Source organism: Meriones unguiculatus, chromosome 4 (genome assembly GCF_030254825.1).
Source record: "Meriones unguiculatus strain TT.TT164.6M chromosome 4, Bangor_MerUng_6.1, whole genome shotgun sequence".
Classification (NCBI taxonomy): Eukaryota; Metazoa; Chordata; class Mammalia; order Rodentia; family Muridae; genus Meriones; species Meriones unguiculatus.
Genome location: NC_083352.1, coordinates 69,774,513 through 69,794,656, shown reverse-complemented (window position 1 = coordinate 69,794,656; position 20,144 = coordinate 69,774,513). Strand labels below are relative to the sequence as shown.

The 20,144-nt window shown below is 38.7% G+C and overlaps 1 protein-coding gene across 2 annotated transcripts in view; it reads right to left on the bottom strand.

The window, feature by feature from the left end:
- The window catches only part of Vcl (vinculin), a 95,850-nt gene that overhangs the window by 66,602 nt on the left and 9,104 nt on the right, over positions 1–20,144 (bottom strand). The window lies entirely within an intron of this gene.

The window sequence follows — 20,144 nt, the reverse complement described above, 5'->3', positions numbered from 1 at the left end:
CAAATTATATACTTCCTCATTCTCTTCAAAAATCACTCCTCTGCAAGGGTTAGATGTCTGTGACTATCCCACTGTACCCTAATTATCAAATGTTCCAAAGAGGTGAACTATCTTAGCAAAAGCTTGAGAAACAACTGCAAAGGGCAACGCTGTGGGCAGTGAGATTCACCCACTGCGTCAGCATAGACCTACTTAGGTTTACTCAGACAGAAAGCTGAGCCACATCATAGTGCAGAAATGTGAAATTCCTTAAGCCCAAGTTAGGGGGCATCTTAATCCTACTTAGCCATTTAACTTTTGATTATGGTTTAAAGAAAAAAAGCAAGCAAGGAAAATCCCGAAATGCACAATAAATCAGCTAAAGAAAAAGCTACAATAAACTATTCTTAGGGAATACAAACCATGCATAAATGACTGAAGACAGGGTTTTTCTATCAAGTTAATAGCTCAGAAAGAGCAACACACAGTGCTGTGTAAGAGCCAGTGCTTCCACAGACAACAGACTGTCTGCAGCACAATAAAAGCCTTTCAAACCAGCAGTTGCTTTAAGAGTTTCCCAGATAAAATATGACCGAATATTTCCAGATATATTGTTCACTATATTTGCCAGCTGAAACGAACCATTCAAAAGCTGTGGGCTGTGATTTCATGAAGTAAAGGACGAAATTAAGGCATGAAGTCACTGGTTCATACTAAGCACAATGGACTTAAAGGAATATTCACAGTTAAGACACTTGGAGATTCCTTTAATGTATACATAGGGAGCAAGAGGATGGAAAACAAAGAAGGAGAAAAGGGTGTGCTCCTCTCGAGTCTTCTTTAGAAAAGTGAGAGTTAGATTCAGAGTTACTGAACCACACCTCAGACACTGCTCTGGGTACTAAAGATGAAGCAGACAGTAAGTTTCCTGCTGTGCTAGACTTTACATTCTAGTAGAGTTAGACAGAGAATCACAAGTAAAGAAAAGGAGCTGGGGATGTGGTTAGTTGGTAGAATGCTTGTCTAGCATGCAGGAAGCCTGGGTTTAATCCTCAGCACTGCATAACCCAGGAGTGGTTGTAACTCAAGTGGCAGAGGCATGGTGCACAAATACATACACACAGGCAAAACATTCATACACATAAAAAGAAATAAGTAAAAGCAGACAAAACAGTTCGTTCTAAAGCAATAATACCAGAACTAAGACTTTGAGGCCAAGGAGAAAACTCTTATCCTGAAGATCTAGGCCTAGTTGGCCATGCTACTCAGGAGACCAGAACACAAGTTCTAGGCCACTTTGAATAACCTAGTGAGACCCCTGTGTCAAAGCATAAACCTATTCTACCTATAAACCACTGCAGACTCCAGTCAGTTAAACCAGTAGCTGGTGAACTGGTCTCCTTCTTGTTTGTTCTGTTGTATTTTCATTTATAAAACATGAGTGTATAGAAACTATCTCTATCTGCACAGTCATAGAGAGACTGGAGGAAATTTATTTCCTGTCATCTCTTGCTTAGTGGCTTTAAAACCCAAAGTTCTGTTTTGGGTTTACCTAGAAAGGCTTCATTAAATGTTCATAAATCAGATATCATTATGGTCCACTATACCCTTAGAAACTGGCTTTTTTGTATGCCCTAGACTTTATGATACTTATGTAACAGAACACTGAACTGTCAGGAAGTACAACAGAGGATGACACCCCTTCTATAGACCTGAAGGTCAAGGTAGCCTAACTCTTTATTTTATCTGTCCTTTCTAGACCATTTCCTTAGCTGAAGCCATTCCAGCCTGTCCTTCTTATTCAGCAAAACATGTATGCAAACACACCTGACTGAACCCTTTCCTGTGCTCATTCTTCTGACTGAGCTATGTGATCCTTTTCTTCTCCACCTACAACACTAAGTTCCAAGTCTCTTTTGTGAAGAAGTCATTTGGTAAAGACATAAAAAGGTTGATGAATAACCCAAGAATGAATTCAGAGAAAGAGCCAAGAGACAAGTTCAGTTTTAGAAGCTTAATGTTCAGTGTTATAAGTTCAATTATAGAAAATTTATTATTCCCAATAGGTCAGTAACGTCTCACACCTGTGCAGCATCACGTCACCAAAACACCTGGCCTGTTAAGCCAAAAACTGATAAGCCAAAAACTGACACACGATAGAATCTGGTGCCTCATTTGTTGTTCCAGATTAGCTAATAAACAGGTGTGGCCTCAGGTAAGTTATTTAATTACTTTTCCTTTAATTGCTCCTTCACCACTGTGACCGAAGTGCCGTAGGGGCTGTAGAGATGGCTCACTGATTAAGAGCACTGTCTGCTCATCCAAAGGACCCAAGCTCACATTCAAGTATGTTTGCCAACAATTTCACAATCACCAAGATCCAATTCCCTCTTCTGGCATCTAGCACGCACAAAAGCGCGCACACACACAATAATAATAATAATAATAACAACAACAATAATATCAACAACAATAAAAAGCTCATAATTAAAGTTTTTTAAATGTAGGAAGAAATTTTTATGGCATCTAATAATTTATCAATAACAAAAAGAAAATATTAAAGTGAATAATTACTTTAACTACAATGTAATTAACAAAATATTTCAAGATAAATTAGAGCAATACTATTGTAATTCTTATATATAAAAGCAAATAAACAGAAATTTTCTACAAAGAAAACTTCAGGATCTTGAGAGATGTCACAGCCATTCAGTATAAATTCACTGATCTTCCAGAGGACCTGAGTTCAATTCCCAGCATCCATTTCCAGAAGCTCACAACCACTTGTAACTCCAGTTCTAAGGGCTTCCAACATCCTTGGCCTCTGTGCACACCTCCACTTGTGTGCACTTATCCACACACATTCATACAATTAGAAATAATTTTAAAAATTTAAATGCAGAGAAAATAGTAATAAATGGTTCTGAGTTACAGGAGGTTCTGAGTAAGTTGTCTGGTCACTATTTTTAAATCAGAATTATCTAATTTTATAGTAAATACACATTTTCACTTCCAAATTTCAATTCTATTCTCTGTAGTAGTCAGATTTGTTCACTTCTAGCCATTGCTCTTAAGACCTAATTTATATTCAACCCAAAAATCAAATGTTCCCTGCCAACTATGTGTCACCTAGGTGGTAGGAAGAGAAAAAGCAGCAACATATCCTTGGCCATATAAACGGAAATGGTGGTAGTGAATGAGAAACAGCCTCAGGGAGGCTTCAGGGGACTTGGCAAGAAGCCTTGTTTCTTCCGAAGGCTCTTATTTTGTTCTGTAGTTAATTTAAATTTCTTTTGTTCGATATGTAACTTTCAGTTCAAAATTCCATATAAAGGCTTTTGTCTTCTGCTTTTGTTATTATTACTCTTTTCATCACAACCAACTCAAGTTGAGAAATGTAGAATGATTGGTTTCTTTCCAGAGAATAAAGGATGGGGAAGGGATGAAATGGGACTAGCAAAGGCACTAAAAAATATGTTAATAGATGCATTTCTTCACTAAATGTAAGAGAAAATGGTCAAGACGAAACAGCAAAGAGGATTTGTTCTACCAATTTGTTTAGTATAAGTGGCAACTCTCTAGGGCTTTACAAAAGTGGCAGGCATGGTCCTGCATGCTATAATCCTCATAATTTTTCCCTGAGGCAGGAGGACCGAGGTTAAGAAGACATCCTGTGCTATACAGTGAGACCATGTTTAGACAACATTTATTCTCTCTCTCTCTCTCTCTCTCTCTCTCTCTCTCTCTCTCTCTCTCTTTTCTCTCTCCCTACCCTAAGACCCCTTCTGTGACCCCTTCCCCCTTCCCTTAATAAACCTCCCACGTGGAAGCAGTCAAGTGGCATGATTTGTGAACCCACCGTGTAACTTCTCTGCACAATCCTAACAGCAACAACACTAGCAGATAACAGCAGCTAAAGAATAGATCATTAAAGATAGGTGTGGTGACTCATTACTGTAATCCCGAAACTCTAAAGTCCAAGACTTAGAACTGCCATATGTCTGAGGCCAGTCAATAAGATTCAGTTTCAGGAAAAGAGAGAGAGAAAGAGAATTAAGTACATATGTGGGAGAGAGGGGACAATATTTTCATTCATTCATTTGTCCTACTACAAGATGCTCACTAGAGTCCGAAACAATGAGAAAATTTTCACATTAACAATTCAGATCTACAAGCTTCTTGAAAATTAGGAAACTCTGACTATGTTAGGTCGTATTTCCTCGACAAAAAAAACTAGAGATTGTAATAACTTGTTAGGGCCTACACTGTTTTAAATTTACCACAGGACTCATAACTTCTTAGTGTCCCATAGCTGTCCTGATTCACTCACAAACCACTTGATTGACTGAATGACTGAATGACTGATTGATTTGTTTTTTTGTTTTGTTTTGTTTTGTTTTGTTTTCTTGGTGTAGCCTTGGCTGTCCTGGAGTCACTTTGTAGACCAGGCTGTCCTCGAACTCACAGAGATCCACCTGCCTCTGCCTCCCAGAGTGCTGGAATTACAGGCATGGGCCACCATGCCCAGCTTACCAAACAAGATTTAATTTTAATCAGTACAGTACATTAGGCTAGTTCCCTAATAACATGGACTTTACTCAAAATGCCTATTTTCATAAAACATTCTATTGTATACCAATTGTGTATCTACACAGAAAAAAAAAAAAGGTTGGATAGAGAAAGGCACATCATGGAAATCAGAATTTCAGATGACTTTTTTCTTGTTAATCCTTTTCCATACATCCTAGATTGGGGAAGGGCAGATAAGTATGTACTACCTTCAAAATCAGGAAATTCCAGTGCTTGCCAGGCAAGATGGCACAAGCCTATAATCTCAGCATTCAGGAGGTTAAAACAAGAGGATTCTGAGTATGAGGCCGGCATAGAATACAAAGAGAATTCAAAGCTACACAGAGAGTTTGAGGCCAGCATGGCACACACAGTGATACTTTCTCTTTAAAAAAAAAAAAAAAAAAAAAAGGAAAATCAACAATATCCTTTGACACAAAACAATTTATAAAATATGAAAAACTAAGCCTGGCATAGGGGTGCGCGCCTTTAATCCCAGTGCTTTGGAGAGAGAGGCAGGCAGATCTCTGAGAGTTCAAGGCCAGCCTTGTCTACAAAGCAAGTCCAGGAAGCCAAGGCTACACAAAAAAACAGTCTCGAATAAAGAGAAGGAGAAAGGGACAGAAAGAGAGAGATGAAAGTTTCCACTTCTAACAAATTTCAATAAACTAATGTATATGTGCACAAAGAAGAACACAGTTATGTGAGTTAAACAGCAGGTGAACCATGTTAATGGCAAGTTCTAATGTCAAACATTCATCCAGCAACACAGTTTCCTGGAGTTCAAGTTAAGCTGCCTTGGCAGCATCTGTTTATTCTGACCCAACAACTGAGACAGTCATTAATTAGGGCTGGATAAATGTTAGCAGAGCAGCCTGGTTCACCAGAACCCTATTTAAGAAGACGTTGTGAATAGGCTTCCAAAGTGCAAAAGCTTCCTTCCATGTGCAAATACTTCATCCTCTCTCTCAACTCAAAATTCTTCCACAGGCTTTACAACCACTTACAGCTGTCTTCTGGAGAGCCACCAAATTAACAGGAAAACAGACCGTAAGTACAGGCCAGTATCTTCCTCACCACCCGCTTTCTTGCCCACTCCCTCAAAGAAACATAAGCTAGGCCCCTTCTACTACATGGATTGGGAATTGTCGGGTGAAAAAGAATATAGCAGTCTATTCCAGATACCTCATCTTAGAAATGCAGCTCTGGGACTGGAGATGTAGCTTGGTGGACATGCATTCAGCTCCCAGAAGAAAAGAAAGGAGGAAGGGAGAGAGGGGGAGGAGGACAATGAAGTTTGCAAAGGTTATTTCTCTTGCGAAATTTAAAAGCCCACCAAATACTAAAGTACTTTTTGTGCTGATTTCAGACATACAAACCTAAGAAAAATTCTAGACCGCACCCAGCTCCCAATTTTAGTCCTACCTCTAATAATAATAAATCAAGCATTAACTATAGGAAAAAAGTTGTTTATTTGATTTGGGTTTTGGTATTAAAAAGATTACTTAAAGGAGAACTCAGTAGCATCCCCAATGGTTATAATTAAGTGATCAATGAATATTCATACATACTGATGAGAAAGGAAAGATCTTTGAGTGACCTGAATACTATCTTTAATAAATGTTTCAAGTAGAGTGCAAATTCCTTAGGGAAGCTGTGACTTCAGGTCTGAGAATGGTTTTTCTGTCACAGCCATGGCACAGTGACTGGCTCAGAAAAGAACCACTCACTGAAACAGAGAAAATGATTAAAGCAAGTAGCCAAGGCTGTTAGTATTTAACTCTACCAACCTTGTATCTGCCCACACTTGCTCTTTAATTCCTCCATTCCTCCTAATTTCTGTACAACTAAGAAAACCTTTCTTTTTATTTTCATTTCTTCTTTAATAATTGAAGAAACTCTAACATTCTATAACCCTATTAAGATGACCAGCTAGGGTCCCGTATGCCACAAAAATGATAAAAGTATGAAAATAGAAAAGCTAAATAAAAATATTACTGGAAAAAAAATTAGTTTGACATCACCACCTGTTGTGTCTTATGCATGATTAAGAAAATAATATGCATGAATGTGCCATTAGCGCTTAATGCCTTAAAATAGACCAAAGCACCACCAAAATCCATAGTCTGCATCTTCCTCATTGCTGCCCTCTAATCAAACCTACTTTTCTCAAAAGATTCTTCCACAACAATTTAAAATGTCTGGGTTTTTCTTTCCTGCTTTAATAGCTAGAATTACAAATAAATTTTTCCCTAACAGTTTTAGTTCACAAATATGCAGAATTTAAATGATTATTGTAATCTTTGTAGATAAGCCTAGAGTTGTAACTATAACCAAAACATTTTTCTGTGTAGAAAAATAACTCCAAAAAGCCATTTGTAAGTAAGTTTTGAAACAATCTATTTCCATGCCCATCCTGGAAGGTACTGTGGAGTAGCAGAAGAATCTCGCTTTGGAGTGAGGCAGTCGAACCTTGCTAAACTGGGTTTTCTAGTTCTGGGTCCTGCACTTGTCCTTAAGCCTCAGTCTCCATATCAATAAATGGGAAAAATGAACTCTGGAGATAAATGAGGTAAAGCAGATAAGTTACCAGGAATAGGCCTGGTGGGTAACAGATGCCACTGTTTAGTCCCTGTGTCTTTCTCTCCATCCTTGCAGTACTCACTGGTGATTTTAGGGTTTTGTTTTGTTTTTTTCTTACAGTGTGTGTGTATGTGTGTGTGTTGTTTTTATTTGCTTGTTTTTTATTTTGTTTTGTTTTGAGACAGGGTCTTACATTGTAGTCCTGGCTGACCTAGAACTGGTTATGTTGGCAATGCAAGCACCACGTTTGTGGCTACTTTTCTGCCTTAACCTTTATACTGCCAGGGTTACAAGCCATGCACAGAAATATAAATACATAAACTTGCCAGGCAGTGATGGGTGCATGCCTTTAGTCCCAGTACTTGGGAGGCAAAGAAAGGTGATCCCTGAGGTCAAGGCCAGCCTGGTGTACAGAGCAAGTTAAAGGGTAGTCAGGGCTACAGAGAGAAATCCTGTCTTGAAACCAACAAACAAATACATAAGCAAACAGACAAAATAAATAACTTTAATATAACATATGCTTTAAGTCAGGACTTAATACTTCATTAAACCCTAACAGCTATAGAAGGCGGGTATCAAATATTTTCTCATTTCTCAATTAGGGGGCTAATCAATTGGCCTAAAAAGTTCTTTAGACTGTGGTATTCATATACACAGATCCATGCTCTAATCCTAACTGGAAGAAACCCCAGCAGAATAGAAGCTGCTCTCTATTAGTATGTTTCTTTAAATGATAAAGTGCCTTTCAGTGATGTTTCTGAAGTTATTTGCCATGCTCTTACAGCCCTATAAAAATCTATGGCAACAACAGGATGACTTGAAGCTGACAATGAGTGAACAGGCTGTAGGGTCAGGATGGAGTCTAACTGACAGACAATGCCCTGGTTTCTTCCATCAGCTGCAATGTCTCCATAGGCAAGATCAGTCAGGCTCTTTTAGGCTCGGTCTCCCAAGCTGCTATTCAACTAGGAAATATCAGCTGAATAGAGGCTAAGGGTCTCTGGCAGCCACATAAAAGCTAGTAGCAGCAGCATTTGTCTTACAGAGACAGAAAATGTATCTCTCTCGCCCCAGACCCACTTCTCTCTTTCACACACACACACACACACACACACACACACACACACACACACTTTTAAAATTAACCTGGCTTCAACTAGCTTTTAAAGTTGAACCAGGGCTAACCTACATACAGACTTTTTTTTCCCTTTTATGTAATTACTGGTACCAAAATCTGAAATACTAACCCAGTGGCAAAAGTCTTTATTAATGCTAAGAGCCATTTTGCTTGCTAATTGGAGATTATTCAGAATCCTTTTACAATACAATAACTGAATTTGGCTCCAGGCCATAATAAACACTCTTACCCATTAAATCAGGGCTAAAAGCAACACTTTACTATGTCTTTGTTAGTGGACAAACAGTACTCAAGCGTCGATTTCTCACAAGCAGCCAGAGCTCAAAATTCTATTCTGTTAAATACAGGAATCAAATGAAAAGGCTGCCAATTGAAGTGTCTAAAATAGAGACTTTCAAGATATCTACACTAAATAAATATCCAAAGCTATACCTTTAAAAGCTTTTTTTCTGTATTTTGTTTTGTTGTTTAACTGGAGGCAGGGGTGAGCAGCGGGCACACATACAAACGTGTAACAAACATGTAGTGGTCAGAAGACAACTTTCAGGAGAATTACTTCTTTCCTTCCACCTTAATATGGGTTCCAGAGAATGAACTCATATCATCAGGCTTATACAACAAGCCCTGAGCCATCTCATCCACCTTCTTCTAGGTATTTTTATTTTTTCAACACACCTAAACACAATTCAGTATAACTCTATACAGGCTGAGCACAGACTCAGTTGTAAACATGCTAAAAAGTGAAATAAGAGAACAACGCTGCACCTCCAAATTAAACTAGCCAAGATGTACTGATACGAAAAAGCTACAAGCCACCCCCAGCAATGCTGCAGGGGTTTGTGCCTTCTGCAGACTGTCATCTCATCCTTGCTCCTCATGTAACATTAACACAGTACTGGGCTAGCCAAGAGGAGGACTTGTAGGAATATTAAGCTTGTTTCCTTTGCTTACAGTACAAAATATCAATACCACAATCTAGATATTGAACATCTCTCAGAGATAACTGAACCATTAGGATGTTCCAATCTTACTATCTCAGATGACTATTCCCTGCTGGGCAAAATGAAGACTGAATTAGGAAGAATTGAGAGAATAAACAGTCCATTAGTTTGTTTTGTTTTTAAAGTATTAAGAAGGCTGGAGCTCTGACTGCTCTCTCAGGACCCAGGTCCAGTACCTCACAGGGCAGCTTACAACCATCTGTTAGTGCACTAACAGAGAGAGTGCAGTTCCAGGAGATCCAACACCTCCTCTGGCCTCCTCGGGCACAGAGCATGCACAGAGGACACAGACATAGTGCAAAGTCTCATTGTACTCTAGCTTTCCTGGAGGGGCACAGAGTGGAGCAGCACTAGATTCTGACGTTGGCTTCTCCTCTGCAAGAGGAGTGTGTTTTATACCAGTTCATTATCTCCGAGAATACACTTTCTTGTTCTTAAAATGAGGCCATTGCATCAGAACCACTCTGAGTCTATTTACAAGTCTCTAAATCTACTTCATGGTTTGAGGTGTGGAGTATATATATATATGAGAATAGATAGTAAATATTTTAGGCTTTTGTGAGCCATATAATCTCTGTCACAGTTTTTCAACTGTCATTTTTAAGTGTGAAAGCAGCCATACATAATCTGTAAATTACCAGGCATGGCTATATTCCAATTTTGTTTTTCCTTATGGACACTGAAATTTAAATTTTTATCATTTCATGTGTCATGAAATATTCTTTTTATTTTTTTCCAAGAGATTAAAACTGTAAAAACTGAACCAGAGTTGCACACCTGTAACACTAGCACCCAAGAGGCTGAGGCAGCAGGATAGTCTAGAGTTCAAGGTTAGCCAAAACTGTAAATATTATTGTTAGGCCCTAGACAATAGAAATTTGGCAGAGGTTATAGTTTGCTGAGCCCTGTTCTCAATAGAGACATAAGCTCATGAGGCTTGAATCTAAGAAAAGTAAGATCAGAAAGGGACTGAAGTATGACAGTCCTCAACAGCTAGAATAAGAAATGTAGGGCTGGAAAGATGGCTCAGGGGTTAAAACAGCACTTGTTCTTTCAGAGGACTGAAATTCAATTCCTAGTACCAATACAGTAGCTTACAACAGTCTATAACTCCAGTAATATGGGGATCAGACACCCTCTTCTGACTTCCCTAGATACCAGGCATACTTGTGGCACACATTCATTAGGCAAAACATACACACAACATAAAATAAAATTTAAGAAACTAGAAAAAATATTGTATATTAAACTAGAAAATACTGTGGAGGAAGCTTAGCAGATTTCTCAGCAGGAAGGTGTTACGATTAGGGCTACACTTAAATACAGACTAGTAGCTTTGAGGATAGAAAAGAAAAACCAGAAAGATCAGGCAAATGCCATTGGAAAAAAAAAAAGAAGTTTGCTTATTTCGTCACTTAGCATAAGTTTAAAGGGTCCATTTCCAGACAAGAAGTGTGAGAAAAGAGATATTTCTCTTTCTCCTTCCTGGAGTAGCAAGAGACAAAGGAATCTGCCTTTTGATGATCAGCCCAGGCTGGAGCTTCCACTCAGACTTCTGTATGCATCAAGTAAAATGTAACACTACAATGCTGGTTTTGGAAATGCGGTATATAAGGCACTTTTAGAGTTGATGCTCATTGACTTACAGCTTCTACATTCAGGAGACATAAGGAAATAACATTTACCATGTATGCAATGGTACATCATTACCCTCAAAATTATTAAATCATTCTGCTGGTAAGGCTCAGAATTTTTATATGTATCTTCTTGTTCTGATGGTGAGAAGGGGAAAAGGAGAAAAAGGAAAAAGGAAGAAAGAAAGAAAGAAAGAAAGAAAGAAAGAAAGAAAGAAAGGAAGGAAGGAAGGAAGGAAGGAGGAAAGGAAGGAAGGAAGGAAAGAAGGAAGGAAGGAACTCAGTAGTGCTGCAAATACAACCAGCTGAATCAAAGTATTAATAACCCACTCAATGGGGAGTACTAGATCCCTTCTAGAATTCAAAGCTGGATGCAGGGCTGGGGTCAAAGGAGAGGTAGAAACACATGAACACAAGTAGCTCTAACTTGTAGGCAGTTTGATGAGAACCAGAGCCAAGTCTTACAGAAACACCAAGAGAAATTAATTCAGCAGCTGAAGAACTCCATAGAGCAGCAAGTAGGCTGGGCCCATCCTAACAAGAGAGGAAGAGTAATCCAGGCAGTGAGAATACTAGAAACAAAAGGACTATCTTCCTCCCCCACCAACATGTGTGTATGTGGCCCTGGCTGTCCCAGAACTGTCCAGACCAGCCTCAAACTCATAGATAGCTATTGTACTAATAAGTATTCTACAAAATATGATGATGAAAAAATTGGATAGTATGACAAGTCACAATTTGTATAAAAGAGAAATGTGTGTGTGTGTGTGTGTGTGTGTGTGTGACTGAACATGTATCTGAACTCTCTCTCAGCACTCCTAAGACTATGAGGATGGAGAGAACCCAGGTGGCAGGTAGCTGGGATTCAAAGTGAGAAGAAGAAGAGCCTTTTAATCTTAATCCTTTTACCTTTAACTTTTTTTTTAACTTTTTTAAAGTTCTAAATTAGGTGCTCTTTTACGCATCCATAAATCAGTTTTCCTTTTCTTTCCTTTTTTTTTTTTTTCCTTTGTTTGTTTTTGGGTTTTTTGGGGGTTTTGGAGACAAGGTTTCTCTGTGTAGCCTTGGCTGTCCTGGACTCAATTTGTAAACCAGGCTGGCCTTGAACTCACAGAACTCCTCCTGCCTCTGACTCCCTGAGTGCTAGGATTACAGATGTGCACCACTGAACCCGGCTTTCTTTCCCCTTTTGTGTGGCTAGTGTTTATGGCAAAAAATTTCCTTCCCTAGCAGGCCTGATCTGCCTTAGTAGTCTCATTGCTAACCCTTCTCTACTGCTAACTACACAGTTATACTCTTCTCTCTTGCAAAAGATTTTTCCCATTTTCTCAGGCTAATTCCTTCACATTTCAGAAATAGCCTCTGTAAAGTAAAACAAACTTCCCTTCTTGTCTTCCCACCACATTCTGACAAACAGCCTTTGGCCTACTTTTGATTGCATGTGTACTCTCCAGCATCAGAGGCTGATTCACAGTCCCAGCCCAAGTCCACCAGAACTTCATACCCTTCAGGGACAGAGTCCAAATTTCTTAAGGCATTAAAACTATGATGAAATAACAGGATTATTTTTAATATTTACAGATATATGCAACCCAAAAATCTATCAAGACCTAAATGTGGTAGATATATAAAACAAAGGCCCAACCAGATGCTTCAGTGGGGTAAAGGTGATTGCCACCAAGCTTGATGATGACCTGAGAACCACGTGGTAGAAAGAGAGAACTGATACTACAAAGATGTTCTCTGATCTCCACATGCATGAGGGCATACATGCTCACATGCATACACACACACAATGTAATTAAATTTTTAAGTTAATTTTTAAATTTTTAAATATACACACTATATACTCACGACGAAATATAATTCAGTCTTTAAAATGAACAAAATTCTAACACTTGCCAAAAAGAACCCTAAAGACACCAGGCTAGTGAAATAAGCTGGTCACTAAAGCAGAAATATTGTGGACTAAGGATGTAGACATGTAGGCAGAGAATGCGTATAAAGCCCTGGATTCATCCACAGCACTGCAAAAATTAAAATAAGACAATATTGCATAATTCCAACGGTACCAACACTAGTCAAATTCACTAAGACAAAAAGTAATTGTATGTGCCAGTAGCTAAAAGGAGACACATGGTTTCAGTTGGGGGAGGCATGCCATGGTAATGGTTGTACAACAATGTGATTGTATTTATTAATACCACAAAACTGCATATGTAAAATTAAGTATATTTTACCACAACTAAAATTTTTAAGAGCCAAAGATGGGGCTGAGGAGATGGCTCAGAAGGCTCAATCAATAAACTAGTTGCCACAGAAGCATGAAAACCTGAATTTGGATCACCCACATCAAAAGAAGCTGGGTGCGGGAGCTCACACCTATAATCTCAGAGTTGGAGAAGTATATACTAGGAGGATCCCTGGAAGTTGCTGGCCAGCCATCTTAACTGAATCTGTAAGCTTCATTCAGGTTCACTGAAAAATTGTATCTCCAAAAATAAGACAGAGGGTGACTGAAGAAATCACCTAATATCAAGCATTGGCTACCACAAGAAAATACACAGAGAGAGAGAAAGAGAGAGAGAAGTGATGGGAAAAACCATCTACATTCTCAAGACAAAATATTGTCCTGACAATGACCATTTTGCAAGTGCCTTGTATTCTCAACTGTAGCATTTTTTAAGTCCTAGAAGTTTCTGTATTTTGAGATGCTTCTGATTAAAACAATATTATCAATATTAGTATTAAAAATATGATTGAGGAACAAGAGTATCAAAACTGGAGCACTTAACTGCTCTTGCAGAGGTTCCCAGAACCCACATGGCAGCTCACAACAATCTGTAACAATAATGCTAGGGGACCCAACACCCCTTTCTGACCTTCACAGGCACCAGACAAACATGTAATGTACAAACATAAATGAAGGAAAAACATTCCTACACACAGTTAATTTTAGAGACTTTGAAGTTACTGCTTATGATTTTTTTTTAAAGTCTAGAAAAATCATTAAAAAGACTAGAAATAATGTATATAACTTCCAAACTGTTAGCTGTTGTCTCCTGAATCATATTTGAAGTTTGTCACTCTTACAGTTGATAGGACCTTTGAAAGGATTCTGCCCTCCTTTTTTTTTAATTTTTATTTTATGTGCATTAATATAAAGGTGTTGGATCCCTTGGAACTGGAGTTATAGACAGTTGTGAGCTGCTACGTGGGTGCTGGGAATTGAACCCAGGTCCATTGGAAGAGCAGACAATGCTCTTAACCTCTGAGCCATCTGTCCAGCCCCTTTCTTACTAATCTATTTTGAGGCAGGTCTACTGTAGTTCAAGCTGATTTTGAAGTTATTATGTAGCCTGAGATGGCTTTGTATTCCTGATCCTCTTGCCCGTTCCTCAAGTACTAGGATTATAGGTAAGTGCCACCATATTCTCGGTTATTGTCTTACTCTCTAAATCAACCAACCAACAAACTGGCTAGAGAAGTAGCTTAGCAGTTAAGAGCACACCTTGCATTTCCAGAGGACCCAAGTTCAGTCCCCACCACCTGCTTCAGGCAGCTCCTAACTACGTCTGACTCCAGCTCCAGGGAATCTAGTGCCTCTTTTGATCTCTGTGGGTAACTATACACATTTACACAAACACACACACACAGACACACACATATATATGTAAAAATAAAAAAAAATAAATCTTATTAACAAACAACTGAAGGGGTAGCCCGGCCACCCAACGAAACAATAAGATATAGTCAGCCCTCCAGGTGAAGCTAAATATGTTGCATTTATGAAAAGCAGAATTCATCAGTATCTGGAACAGCCAGTTTAGTATGATAGATACTGTGAGTAGAGTACCCACTATGCTGCAGACTGGAGTAGCTTCATATTTCTTGTTAAAAAAAAAAAAAAAAAAAAAAAAGGCGGGGCGGGGGTGGCTCAAAGGTTAAAAGCACTGGCTGCTCTTCCAAAAGACCCGGGTTCAATTCCCAGCACCCACATGGCAGTTCACAACTGTCTGTAACTCCAGTTTAAGGGGATTCAACACCTTCATACTAATGCACATAAATTAAAAATAAAAAGTAAAAAAAGCAGGGAAACAGAATCCCCTGCAAAGGCCCTATCAACTATAAGAGTGACAGACTTCAAATATGATTCAGGAGATAGCAGCTAACAGTTTGGAAGTTATATACATTATTTCTAGTCTTTTTAATGATTTTCTAGACTTTTAAAAAATCATAAGCAGTAACTTCAAAGTCTTTAAAAATAACTTTGTGTATGAGTGTTTTGCCTTTGATTCCTAGCACTCATATCTAGTAGTGCACAACCAGCTCCTGGGCACCAGCACTCAAATGCACACACCTCACACACAGATATACACATGTAAGCGTAATTGAATAAATCATTTTTTAAAAGAGGGAGAGAAAGGGAGAAAGAAAGATAGCACACGAATACTTAGGCTAACAGCTCAAATCCTAAGCCTCAACTCTTGCTTTAAATTGGGAGTGGAATGGAACACTTTTTCTTTGCTGTTATTCCAATCAAAAGACAGCAATTAAAATTTTAAGCCGGGAGCTGAGCAATGGTGGTTCATGCCTTTAATTCCAACATTTGGGAGCAGAGACAGATGCACCTCTAAGTTTGACAACCAATCTGGTCTAAAGTGAGTTCCAGGACAGCCAGAGCTACACAGAGAAACAAATGCTTTGAAGGGGAAAAAAACAAAACAACAATTAAAAAAAAAAAAAAAAAGCCAGGTCCATTCTTGTAATCTCAGCTACTTGGGAAGCGAAAAGGATTATATGAATCTAGGATTTTAAGACTGCTTGGGCAACATAGGAAAACCCTATCTCAATAAGAGAAGGAAGGAGAGGCCAGAGAGAGGCTCCGAGGTTCCAGACGCCCTGAGTTCAATTTCCAGCGACCACATGGCGGCTCACAACCATCTACACTGGGATCTGATGCCCTCTTCTGGCATGCCAGAAGTGTATATGAGTGCTGATAGAGAACTCATATACATTAAATAAATAAAATTTTTAAAAAAGGGAGAAAAGAGGAAGGGAGTAGGAAATAAATGGTTACTATAAATAGATATAGCTCAGTGGCATAGCCTTTGCTTACCAGGTATAATACCACCCACCTCCAAAAAAAAAAGAAAAGAAAAGAAAAACAGAAAAAAGTAGAGGTTGTCTTTAATCATGGGAAACTGGGAATTAAAGGTTCAGCTACCTAAAGCTGTGATATTTTTCCCACAGTTGGTAAAACTGTATATTCCACAACATATGGAATTCTACTGAAAGCTTTCATTGGCATTTTGCCATGTTGAATAAAAGTTAAAGCTATGCTTAGGCTTTTTTTTTTTTTAAATCAACAGCCTTTTCACTAGATTAACACTTAAAATGTGCCTTAAAATCATGGGAAAGAATGTTAGTGATAAATCTAATACATACTGTGCACTTAACTATGTGTCAATAATTGTTCTAAATATTTTGGGGAACTCACTTAATACTCACTCATAGTACTATGAGAGACACATTATCTTTACCTTTACTAGGAACTAAATTTCTCCAAAGGTACCTATCACTAAATAGCCAATGGTGGGGAGGATTGAGGCTTATTTTACTTTTCATTAAGTGTATATGGTGGGGGAGGTGTATATGTCTGTGCAGGTGCCTGCAGAGACCAGAAGACAGTGACTAGTCCCCTAGAGCTGAAGTTACAGGAATATGAGCTGCCAACATAGGTGCTGGGAACCAAACTATGTACTTGCAAGAACAGTTAACAGCCACTGAGTGATCTCACCAGCCCCAATGGTGGGTTTTAAACCCAAGGTGTTTAACTCTTAACCATTATACCCTACTGTTCTCCCTCCTACAAGAATACTGTTATGATTCTACATTAATTTACCTTTACTCTACATCTAAACTATGATTGGCGTATTTGCTATTGATTAACTCATACTAGATACATTCTGCTGAGGCTGACGATTCTGTTCATTTGAAAGAAACAAAATTCATGTCCATGTCAAATTCCAAATCCATGTCTTATTTTTATTTATACGCACATATTCTCTATAAACCTACAATAAGCCAAGGCAGGATTATCTCCATATACACACTGGGATTGTGCCTGGAAATTATTCAACATAAATTGGATGGTTGCATTACATGCAATGATTTCTGTATCTTATATATCCTAGCATTACTTACAATACCCAATAATAGACACAATTACAGTTCAATAAATAATGTTAATATTAGGGAAGAATTAATAGAATGGGAAGTTTAAGCACAGTTGGTATAGTTTTCTGTAAAATCCACTAGCCCACTTATCCATCTTTTATTTATTTTATTAAGACTGGATCTTAATACATAGCACTGGATTGCCTGAAACTCTCTTTATAGACTAGGCTGGCCTCGACCTTGGAGATACTTCTGTCTCTGCCTCCAGAGAAAGGGAATGAAAGATGTGCACCACCACGTCCAGCTTCCCCCAACTCCTTATTTTAACTATATGACTAAAAACATTTATTTTACCTGGTAAACAATGAATATCCTAGGGTGAAAACTCAAAGAAGGCTAAAAACATTGGGAAGATAGATAAAAAAGGGCCATGAACTTTCAACTCTAAGAACAGGCATGCCATTTTCTTCACAGAAAGCTTACTTGTGGGAATAATTTTGGCTTAGTTCAAAAGAAGGAATGACTTTAACCTGGATGGCGGCCAGCTGTGCTAAGAACTGCAGCAAATGCAGCCACTTTCCTAAGTCGTTCAACTGGAAATGTTCAGTGGGAAGTTCTCTAAGGGCCAATGACTATTTTCTGCAACCCAATCTGAGTCTCAAAATAGTTAGTTCTAATTTTTGGCTTTCACTCTCTAAGCACACACATATGCAGCCCACACTCACATCAACCCAAGGAAAGTCTGACTTCTCATAGAAGTGACAACAAATTTTTTGGAATCAGAAGTCCAAAATCTGTATCCAGTATGTCTTAGTTAGGGTTTTATTGCTGTGAAGAGACACCATGATTAAGGCAACTCTTTTTTTATGTATTTTTTTATTTTTAAATAATTTTATACATTCACTTGTATCCCAGCTGTAGCCCTCTCTCTCTTTCCCTCCCAATCCTTCCCTCCCTCCCTCATTTCCTCCCTGACCCCTTATGAGTCCACTGAGAGGGGGTGTCCTCCTCTCCTTCCGTCTGGCCCTAGCTTATCAGGTATCTTCAGAATGGTTGCAATGTCCTTATCTGTGGCCTAGCAAGGCTGCTTCTCCCTCAGGGGTGAGGGGAAGCTCATGAGTTCATGTCAGAAATAATTCCTGCCCCTCTTACTTGGGAACCCAGTTGGATATTAAGCTACCATGGGCTATGTCTGAGCAGGGGTTGTAGGTTATATCCATGCATGGTCCTTGGTTGGATAAACAGTCTCATAGAAGACCCCTGTGCTCAGATATACTTGGACTTTGTGGGGCTCCCTATCCCCTCTAGGATATACTAATTCCTCCTTCCTTCATATGATTCCCTACACTCTGCCAAAGGTTTGGTTATGGGTCTCAGCATCTGCTTTGATACACTGCTATGTAGTCTTTCAGGTGCCTTCTATGGTAGGCTACTGTCCTGTTACTTGTTTTCTCCTATTTCCAATGTCCATCCCTTTTGTCTTTCTAGATGAGGATTGATCATCTTAGCCCTGGATCTCTTTCTTGTTTATCTTCTTTAGGTGTACATATTTTAGTATGTTTATCCTATCTTATAGGTCTATATAAGTGAGGATATATCATGTGTCTTTCTGCTTTTGGGATACCTCACTCAGGATGATTTTTTTTTTCTAGATCCCACCATTTGCCTGCAAAATTCATGATTTCGTTGTTTTTAATTGCTGAATAGTAGTATTCCATTGTGAAGGCAACTCTTATAAAGGAAAATATTTCATTGGAGCTGGCTTACAATTCAAATGTTTAGTCTATTATCACAACAGTGGGAAACAGGTTCGTGTAAGCAGGTGCTGGAGAAGGAGCTAAGCCTTCTACAACTTAATCCACAGGCAGCAGGAGACCTCAAAGCCCACATCTACAGTGACACATTTTCTCTAACAGGGCCATACCTCCTAATAACGTCACTTCCTACTATCTATGCCGTCAAACACATGAGTCTGTGTAGGCCTTACCTATTCAAAGCACCACACAGTTTAATTTAATTCTTTTCTCGGGTCTCACAGGCATTTAGAATAGACAGGACAAGAGCACCACCAAGTCTTCCAATAGAGACAAGAGATAGAAAGCCATCCTCACCAAAACAAAATCACCTTAACATGACACCATAAATACCAAATATCAGAGAAAACAACACTACCAAGTCCTTATCCTTAAGAAATCAACAATCTAAAGGGAGAAACACCCAAGATAAGTGGGGAGGTAGGGAAAGAAAAACTTTAATCAAATCAATCATCCAAGACTCATGGCTCAGCATATGAAACACAAAATTTAATTTTACCATGGGAAAGAAGCCAATGAACTTTCCATTTCCTACGTGTAATTGTGTAAGTCCCCTTTCACGAAGTACACTATCATCTACATAGCATCTCTCCATATAATGCACACAGTTAAACAAATTTAATCAATAAGTCTTTGACAACATGTCTTGAAAAGAATGTCAGTCAATATAGGAAGTCTCTCAGGATCTAGCTACTAATTCTGAAGTTCTTTCATTCTACACTTACCAGAGGAGCAGCCAGGTAACAAGGGACCCAATTCAAGGTCATCAGGTTTGAGACTGCCTCAAGCTATATGAGACTGAGGCAGGAAGAAAGTTCTTGAGTTCAGGGCCAGCCTGGGCTACACAGACAGTTCAAGGAAGCCTAAGCCACACAGCAAAACAATGTTAAAAAACAAGACAAAACAAAAAACCAGGGCATGGGGGTCAAGGAGTAATTTGTTTTCTTCTACTAGTCCTATACAGAATCCCTATAGGAAAGCTTAAAGTTAGAAAAAGGTTCACGTTTTCTGAGAAAAACAATTATCTGAATGAACACTCTTCTCATGAGGGAGGAGTCCTGAAAACAGAGCTTTATTCTAAAGAGAACTTATAGACATAAGATCAGCTCCTCTCTGATACCTCCTACTTAAAGACTGCTACTTTTGGTAGTAGCTAAATGCTGGTTTTAGCTCCTGAAATGCAAGAGAAATTGGCATACTGGCATATTAGAGAAAGGACTTCTCTTTAAAAGCTTCCCTTTGTCTT